General features: G+C 39.9%; 1 pseudogene; it reads left to right on the top strand.

The window, feature by feature from the left end:
- Positions 1 to 559: 559 nt before the first annotated feature.
- Positions 560 to 5,519, top strand: LOC122352452 (annotated as a pseudogene).
- Positions 5,520 to 10,138: the final 4,619 nt, after the last annotated feature.

The raw sequence follows: 10,138 nt of genomic DNA, 5'->3' as shown, positions 1-10,138 counted from the left end.
TGCCCTGCTCCGTCCCGGCTGTGAAGGCTGTCTGTGACTCATTGACCAGCCCTGCTACAACTATGGAAGCCTTCTTTGCACTCTCACCCTGTTCCTTCCCGGTTATAAGGGCCACCTGTGAATCATCATCCAGTTCAGTCATGGCTATGGAGGCTGCCTATAAACCCTCGATCAGATAATAGAAGCAGGTCGTTTGTAAATCTAAAACTATACTATATAAAATTATACTATTAATGTATATATTGTAATTGTATATGCATATATGCAATCCTACTTGGACCACACTTTGAATTTTGTATATCACAGTTTCTACAAACATTTTATTCCTATTGTTTTGCAGATGTTTGCATTAGCAATAAACAGTTGAAATAAGCAACTTTGTGTTTACACCCCTTGCTGTACAATTCTTTAATGAAATTAATAAAAACCTTTTGATGAACAAAAATACAGATGTTGTATTGTTGATGGCTATAACAATGTAATTTTCTATTTTTCAATGTTTGCAATGTTGGTGTATCTGTGCTGTGTACCGTGAATGATTATTAGATGCCATACAACAATGGGTAAGTATAAAATAGTTTTCCAGTCATTGTTTTAAAGTAGTTTCAATAAATTACTCACCTAAAGTTATTTTTGGTTTGCAGAAAAGCCAGAGGATCCTCCACTGGAGACGTGGACTGAGTCTATGGTGAGGGACTGGTTAACATCCATAGGAGTAAAAGAAAGATACATCAAAAAACTTTATGAAGAGGAAATAGATGGCCAGATTCTTTGTGAACTCTCGGAAGAATATCTGGAAAAAAAGATAGAAATGAAATCTGGGCCTGCACTTTTGATCATCAAAAAAAGAGATGAGTTGGTAAATTCTCAAAAAGCCAGGAGCAAACAATTACATAAACAAACCTCCGGAAAAAATTACCATGGAGCAAGTGCAATTAAAAGTGTTGATATCAAGGAAGAACATAAAGAAGATCCTGTGTTCATTATAACAACAAAGAGAAATTCAAAACCACAACCTTTTGATATGAAAGGAGTTGATTTTACATACATTAAAAATAGTGTACTCTCACCAGAATCAGGGGTTGATAATTATATTAGTCCATGTCATGAGTACAAGTCATTTGACATTGCTGCAACGCTGGATCGCCAAAGACTACAGGCCAAGTTTGCAAAGGAAGTGCTGAAATTTGTTACAGGTTGTATGAATTTTCGTACAAATGGCACAATACATTTTGGTGTCATGGACAATAGAGGTGACGCTGGTTATGTACATGGTGATATCATTGGTATTCCTGTTAAGGAAAAAGATGTATACTGTGATGCATTAGATCAGTGGTTCCCAACCTTTTTTAACTCACAGCCCACACAACCAAACACATATGTTTCCACGGCCCACTGCAAAAAAATTTAAATGAACCTGTTATTTGTGTCGGGTTAGTAACTGAGTACTCAGAAGCATGACTTTTAACTGTCTTTATTGAATAAACGGGTAATGTTGAATAACCAGAAAATATGCATAATAGGTCATTAATTTTTAATTAATTATGATATTTAATTATTACTACACATTTTTACGTACATTAGCAATATTATTATTTCTATTGATAATAACTGGCGGCCCCCCTGCAATACCGTTGCGGCCCACTGGGGGGCCGCGGCCCACAGGTTGAAAACCACTGCATTAGATTATATAGAGAGGAGTTTCTCTGTCTCTGATAGAGAACTTGTGAGATTATGTATCAGTGAACCTCAGTTTGTTCAAGTAGTCTGTTCAAACAGCACAGAGAAACTCTACATTGTGGAGGTGGATATTAAGCCAGCAGTGAGCATAGTCAAAAATAAGGTGTTCTCTGTTAGCTTGCCAAATTTCAATGAGAAGGCAAACAAAGTTCAGTTTGATAAGAAAACTGCTTATCGCAGAGTGGGTTCTAAAAGCAAACCAGTGGCAGACCTCAGTGAGTTCTAACAAAACATCAATTTTAGGGATGCTCAGAGAGAAGAAGCAGAGAAAAAGCAAAATTTCACAGCACCAGATCCGTGCCAGAACCTGGGAAAAAAGCTCATCATGCTCATAACAGGTGGAAAGAAAATAATGGACAAAGAAAAATGGCACATACTAATTTTTGCTGAACATGAATATCTTCTGTGTGTTTGATTTTGATCCAGATTCCAATGTGTCTGGGCTATGCCATCAATACAATAAACACCATGCAGTAAACCGCCATTTCATGCAAAATTCCCAGTGGCTTGAGCATCAGAGAATTTGTGAGTCATCTGCGTTTGTTTGATCAAATCAGCTGGATATTTTGCAATGGCCGGAATGATTTTAAAGGCAATGAGCCTCCCTGTGATGAGAAGAATTGGGTTAAAACAAAAAGGACCCTCCTTAAAGATTGTGTGTCACTGATTTGCAAAGATATTTTACCCAAAGGAACCTTTCAAGTGATTTTTCTCCTTATCTCGCCTGTTGATACACCTTTCCTAAACACGTTCTATCATCACTGACATGGAAGGACATGAAGACATTATCTGTCTTGCAGAATCGGAGGAGAATTTCGAGGAATGGAAGCGCTTTGCTGTAGGATCCTGTGACATGGAAACAATAAATAGTTCAGTGTTGTTGGGATGACAGTAAGTCAAATCAATTCAACTCTCCAACAGGTCCAGTCTAACACTACACGGACAATGAAACGATTACCAATCCATGTCAAAGGAGAGTGTTTCCTTGATACTCGAGAGGAGGAAATGAGATGTTCTTTAGAGATTTTGAGTCTAAACCACTGTGAAGAAACCAGTCCCGAACTTACTGAATCTGAAAAGGACATGATTGAACAGCAGTTTTACCATGGAGGAAGAGTAACTTGGATGAATCTCTGGCTTGCAGATAAAAAAATAGTCGGGGAGGTTATTAAAAGAGATGCTTACAGTGAAGTGGACAGTCTGGTAAAAGAATGTCTTTGTTGGAGTTTGGACCGGGCACCCATCAGCTGCATCAACATATACCATCATCCAGGCAGTGGTGGGAGTACTGTGGCAAGGCAGGTACTGTGGAATAACCGAAGGGATCTAAGGTGTGCAGTTGTAAATTCTTCACACTCAGCAACCATAGTTTCAGAAGAGGCCATCTGGCTACGAGAATATGAAGAAAAAGATCCCCAAAAATGCCTCCCTGTACTTCTGCTGTTTGAAGACTGTGATCAAGAGTATATAGAAGATGTCAAGCATGAACTGGAAGTGGCTATCAATACCAAGAAAATAGCACGTGGAACTCTCGGCTTCATCCTGCTAAGTTGTAGGCGATCTCACAATCCAGCAAAAAAGAGCAAGGAATCTAATCTAATGTAATCTAATCTAATCTAATGTTTCTATTACTCATAAGCTTTCAGACACAGAAAAAAAGCAGTTTTCCAAAAAACGACAAAGCCTTGAAGAACAGTTCAGTCCAGAATTCATTCTAACATTTGTCTTGATGAGTGAGGAATTTGAGAGCCACAAAATTGCTGAATATGTGAAGCAGTTTGTCAAGCATTTATTGCAAGGCATTGATCACGAGTCTATGGTTACTAAGCTTGTTCTTTATGTTGCATTACTCAACACTTACGTGCAGAACTCATTCATCTCTCAGTCACATTGCGAAGCTCTCTTGTCTCTTTCCAGTTGTTTTGATAGATTTAGACATCATGTATTTGTGACTTCTCTAAATGATCAAGCTAGATTGGTCTTAATAGACTTGAAAGATGAAAACACCTACATCAACTCTATCAGAATCATTCATCCACTGGTTGCAAAGGAAATACTCCATCAACTTTTGGGTGACAAGCAACGACAAAGTGATCAGGCTTTGGATCTTCTCAACAACGATGTGCTGTTTCAGCATAGGTTTGGTAAAGATCCATACATGAAGTTCTTGAGAGACCTATTCATGACACGCCGCAGGATCAGCAAAGGTGATGAATTAGACAGCTTTTTCTCCCCCTTAATTGAGCATGTGAGAGAGAAAGAGTGTCCAGATAAAGCTATTGAGCTTCTCAAGGTGGCTTATAAGTGCTTTAACGAAGATGCATTTTTTGCTCAACAACTGGCTCGACTCAATTACAAGCATGATAGATTTGAAGAAGCAGAACAGTGGGCAAAAACTGCAGTAACAAAAAGGCCAAGCAATTCCTACTTTTTAGATACCAAAGGTCAGGTTTACAGGCAGTGGTTTGCAGCAAAATGTAAAACAATGGAGCAAATTGAAAAAACACAAGAAAATATTGTAGATGCTTTGGAAACTGCACTAAAGGCTATTGAAAGTTTTCAGGTATGTTAAAAAGCAGCAGTCGAAGACAATGAGACCATTAACAATGCTGGCTTTTTTGGAGTAGTAGAAGTAGGATGTTTATTGCTGAAGCAAATTTCCTCTCTTGATGTGTTCTCAAGAAAAAATCATTCCCAATGCATAAAATACCTCCTCACAGATTATATGCCTGCTGAAGTAGAAGTACCATGGGAAAATTTTCATGGGAAGCTGAAAAATCTGCAAAGTATAATGCTGGAGGCATTGGAATGGATTTCAGAAGACTTAAGTTACTTCCAGACTGACCTGAACACAGATGAAGAGAAGACATCGGAGACTGTTGAGAGGACCACAAAGCACCCTATGCACTAGCTGGTAAATAAGACTTCTGCTTATGGTAAATACTTCTGTCGTGTTTCTCAAATGAAAGATCAAAACCAATGTACGTTAACTCCTGTCATGAAACATATGATGATTTTTTTTTATGGTGGGGGAAATATGACATCCGTTTTTTCCCTCCTAACAAACCAGAAAGTTGGTAACTCTGTCATGATTCTGGAGAAAATTATTTCACTTTACCCAAGCAATCCAATGACAGCGCAAATGTCACAAGCAGACCTAGTTAACTACATAGCATCACACTTGGCTTTAAGTTGTCTCTCAACTCAGTCTCCCAAGCCTCCCATTTCAGGATCTACAAAGGCTGAGTCGCCAGTTTCCTAAAGAGAAACAGAGATGTTTACAAAGTGCTCTTTTCTTGCTCGTCTTACTTTTCTGGCCAGAAGAGAAGGACTCGGAAGTGGAGAAAGAACACAAGTACAAGACCGTACTCTATGCTGTTGAACACCTCCAGAGACTCTATGACAAGACATTAAAAGACATTCCTCCAAGGAAAAAGAGGATCTACACTCATTTCTTCCTGAGCAATGGGACTGGGTTTGAAAAATTTGTCCACAAGAGTAAGTTTGAAACATTTACAAAAATGTTTTCTGTTTCATAAAAACGTTTGAAATGGTTTAGCGGGGAAGTATGGAAAATGCCAAAAATGTCTAAATTGCTGAAGTGTGTCACAGGCTGGACAGAGGATGAGAAAGTATTTCTTGAGGGTCCCAAAGAAATGAAATTTTATATCCCAGCTCTGAAGTCATCCTCAGTACCCCACAACAATGAGAATGTCACATTTTACCTGGGTTTCACTCTGAAAGGGCCTGTTGCATATAACATTACAGTACAAACTTAGACAAATAAACGCTTAGGAAAAAAATAGGCAGCAAATCCATTATTAGGTGAAATTGAATTCTCATCCAAGAAAAAAAGGCATTTAGGGCTGATGAAATAATCTAACATTAGGTAACTTATGTAATATATTGTAATTCTTACCTCCGTCATCAGCCGAAGCCACCACCTGGTCATGATCTCATTCACCTGAATACTAATTACCCGCACCTTTAGCTACTCACCAACCACCCTTCAAAACACACTCACGCCAGTCCTTCCACGGCTGATCACAAGGACACATGTTTTGAACTCTGGTTATCCTTCTCTCTGTCCGTCTGTCCAACTACTCGTCCTGTCTGCCTGCTGGATCGAAACCCGTGTCGGGTTATACCTTTTATTAATTTTGATAATTATGAATTATCATTTGAATTAGCTCTTAATTCAAGTTTGGGGAATTGAATCTTAAAAGATTCACGTTAGTATGCAATTCAAATATACCTTTAAATCACCTAATACGTCCAGCAATTTAAGTGTATGTTACCAATATGAATTTACTCTGTGATCAGCAAAATAAATCAATTGGACTTTACTCATTTATCTGATTTTAGCTTTACTTCGAGCAGGTAGCAACGGATCTGGGCATGAGTTTAACTTTCCAGTCACATAACACACAAACGAGAATTCGTAATACAAAATTTATTACTCAATACCTACTAATTGACAAGACTACACTGAGAAGACTAAACATGCGCACACACACACACACACACACACACATACATTCATACACACATTCACGGGTTGGAAGGGAAAATGGATAATTGTCTGTCCAAAGTCTGTTAACTAGTTCTGAGATTGCACTAAGAGCACCAACAAAGCAAAGTTAGGGTTTAGCTTTGCTTATATGTGTCTGCGCCGATTCAGTAAAGAGAGGTAGTAAAAGGTAGTTTTACCACTCGGCTTGTCTGGGGAAATCCCGGCTTGCTGATTGGTCAGGCTCGTCCATGGGATGACGAGGTCGGGCTTTCCCGGGCCGTTCGAATGGAGTCTCTCTAGCTTGGTGGTTCGCTTTGGATGAACCGAGTTGGTTACGGAAAGGGCAGTGAGTGTCCTTGGAGTGATGTACATTTACATTTACATTTAGTCATTTTGCAGACGCTTTTATCCAAAGCGACTTACAATTGAGAGTACAACAGCAATTCATTTTTTTTGAGAGACAAACAGACAGAGTAAGTGCTTATAACACCCAGTCACAGGGAGTGTTCAAATTAGTACATGCCAGAAGGGAAGGAATAAACAAGGGGGATGAGAAGAGAGACAGTGAGAGTAATTTTTTTTTTTTTTTTTTTTTTTTTTTTTATGATGAGGTCAGGTATTGCTGAAAGATGTGAGTTTTCAGCAGTTTCTTAAAGATTGACAGAGATCCAGCATTCCGGATATGTACGGGAAGATCGTTCCACCAGCCAGGAACAGAGAACGAGAAAGTTCTGGAGAGTGATTTCGAGCCTCTTTGAGATGGTACCACGAGGCGTCGCTCGCTAGCAGATCTCAGACTTCTAGAGGGTGTGTAGATTTGTAATAGTGAGTGGAAGTAGACCGGTGCCGAGTCTGTGGTTGTTCTATATGCAAGCATCAGTGCCTTGAACTTGATGCGAGCTGCAATCGGTAGCCAATGTAAGAAGATAAAGAGAGGTGTAACATGGGTTCTCTTGTGCTCATAGAATATCAGCCGTGCTGCTGCATTCTAAATCATTTGTAGAGGTTTTATTGTGTTCGATGGAAGTCCAGCCAGAAGAGCATTGCAGTAGTCCAGTCTAGAAATGACAAGGGCCTGGACAAGTAGCTGTGCAGCTTGCTCTGTTAGAAAGGGCTTGATCTTTCTGATGTTGTGTAGTGCAAACCTGCAGGATCGAGCAGTCTTTGCAATGTGATCTTTGAAGGTTAGTTGGTCATCGAGGATTACACCAAGATTTCTGACTGAGGTTGATGGGGTAATTGACGAAGAACCTAGCTGGATGGTGAAGTCATGCTGTGTAGTTGGAGTGGCAGGGAATACAAGCAGTTCAGTCTTTGTCAGGTTGAGCTGTAGATGGTACTCTTGCATCCATGTCGAGATGTCCGCCAGGCAACCCGAGATCCGAGTAGCTACCGTTGGATCGTCTCGATGAAAAGAGAGGTAGAGCTGTGTGTCATCGGCGTAGCAGTGGTAGGAGAAGCCGTGAGCCTGTATGATGGGGCCTAGTGATGTAGTGTAAATGGAGAAGAGTAGGGGACCAAGAACCGATCCCTGAGGAACCCCAGTGACCAGTTGATGTGCTGTGGATACTTCTCCTCCCCAGGCCACCCTAAAAAACCTTCCAGTGAGATAGGATTCGAACCAACGAAGTGGGATCCCAGAGAGGGTAGACAGCAGGATCTGATGATTCACAGTGTCAAAAGCAGCGGATAGATCCAGCAGAATGAGAACTGATGATTTGGATTCAGCTCTTGCAGTCCGCAGGGCTTCCGTGACTGAGAGCAGCGCAGTCTCAGTTGAATGGCCGCACCTGAAACCTGATTGGTTATGGTCTAGTTTGTTGTTTTTCGAAAGAAACAGTGATACCTGGTTGAAAACCACTCTTTCAAGTGTTTTCGCTATGAATGGAAGAAGAGAGACTGGCCTGTAGTTATCAATAAGGGAAGTGTTTAAAGTGGGCTTTTTGAGCAGTGGGGTTACCCGAGCCTGCTTAAATGCTGTGGGGAAGGTGCCTGTGAGGAGAGATGTGTTGATGATGTGCGTGAGTGCCGGCAAGACAGTGGGGGAGATTGCTTGCAGAAGATGAGAGGGTATGGGGTCTAGCGGACATGTTGTTGGATGGCTGGAGAGGAGAAGTTTGGATACTTCTGTCTCAGTAAGGGAGCAGAAGGAGAAAGTGGAGGAATCGGTAGTCGATGCGGTTGGTTGAGGGTTGTGCGTTGGGGGGGCTGAGAACTGGCTACTGATCGCTTTTGTTTTGTTTGTAAAAAATGTGGCAAAATCGTCAGGTGATATTGAGGTGGTGGGAGGTGGTGGAGGGGGATAGAGCAGGGAGTTAAATGATCTGAAGAGCTTACGTGTGTCTGAAGTGTTGTTGATCTTGTTTTGGAAATATGATGATTTGGCAGTGCGGATTTCGGCAGAGAAGGAAGAAAGCAAAGTCTGATACCTGCTCAGGTCTGTCAGATCTTTAGATTTGCGCCACTTTCTCTCCGCTGCCCTGAGTTTGACCCGATGCTCATGGAGAACATCAGACAACCAGGGGCTAGAGGTGGCAGTCCGTGCTGGCCTGGAGGAGAGAGGGCAGATGTCATCTAGACAGGAGGTTAGAGCACTGAACAAGGTATATACACATGCATTCACATCCAAAGAAGAGAAATGGGTAGGTGAGGGAAGGGAGGAGGACACAGCAGAGGAGAGATGGGAGGGAGAAAGGGAACGAAGGTTACGTCGGAAAGTAACCGGTATAGGGGTTGGTTGCACAGAGATAGGAAAATGCAGTTGAGAGTTTAGCTTAGAGTTTATTGCTCTAGTTTAGAGTTATTATTTATGAATAATAATGCTTTGTATTAAAATAAAGGCAATTATATTTGAAGATGTTGGAAGTATTTACTTGCTTATTAAGGGAGTGTGTATATAAATAATTGCAATTATGATTTATTGCTATTATTTATATCAGCTACCAGTAGTAACTGTAGCAGAATTACAGTATCAATGCATTAGAACAAGGGTCCAAATCGTAAAGGGACATTAATTTGTAAGGCAGAACCAGAAACCCATGTAATCATTAACTCGCATAACTTTAAATAGGTATAAATACACAAGCAGAGAATGAAGCCATGAAAAGAGTCAGTAACTGATTTTAGGCCTCACTCATGGGTAAGGCTAGATTTAAGTGGATTTATGGTCAAGACTATTTTTTGGATTAAAATATTGTTCCATATAAAATGATTATTATGTGAAAATATTGTTCCATATGAAATTTAATCTAAGTACTGAATTAAAGACTGAAAATCAACATAAAAAACAAAATATGTTGACCCTAGCAGAGGTGACCTGGTTACCATGGTTCATACACAAACATACTTGCACCCAATTTGTGTATTGGGTGAGGGGGGTCTGTAATGGTTCATTAATCTAATGAAAACTTGTGTGTCTGGTTAAAATTCTACAAAAGAAAAAAAAAATTAAACTCTGCACAATAAAATGTTCATCTAGTCATTGCACTCTGAATTCAATGATTGTGTAGCCTACCCTCCTGTCAAATTACGTATTTGCATACCTTTGCAGACAAACAATGTGGTTTTCCATGTGGCTGTGCAGAGTTGCATACATGTTGCTAGTCAGCAGAAATGGCAAGTTAAATGGTGCACTATGCAAAAATGTTAATTTACTATTTTTAAAGAATTTTCTGGTAACTTTAGAATAGGTGATACTTGTTAAGTATTTACTATGACCTTTCCCTTAATAAATTCCTAATTTTCTGCTTATTAATAGCAAGGTATTTGCTAAATTTAAGAACTGGAAATTATTAGAAATGTAGAATAAGGTATTAATATGAGCTTAATTAGCACTAATAAATGGCAAAAAAAAATTAGTAATATGCGTGCTAATAAGCAACTAAT

This window comes from Puntigrus tetrazona, chromosome 10 (assembly GCF_018831695.1).
Source record: "Puntigrus tetrazona isolate hp1 chromosome 10, ASM1883169v1, whole genome shotgun sequence".
Lineage (NCBI taxonomy): Eukaryota > Metazoa > Chordata > Actinopteri > Cypriniformes > Cyprinidae > Puntigrus > Puntigrus tetrazona.
The sequence above is the reverse complement of the archived record's forward strand: the minus strand, read 5'-3'. Positions and strand labels throughout refer to the sequence as shown.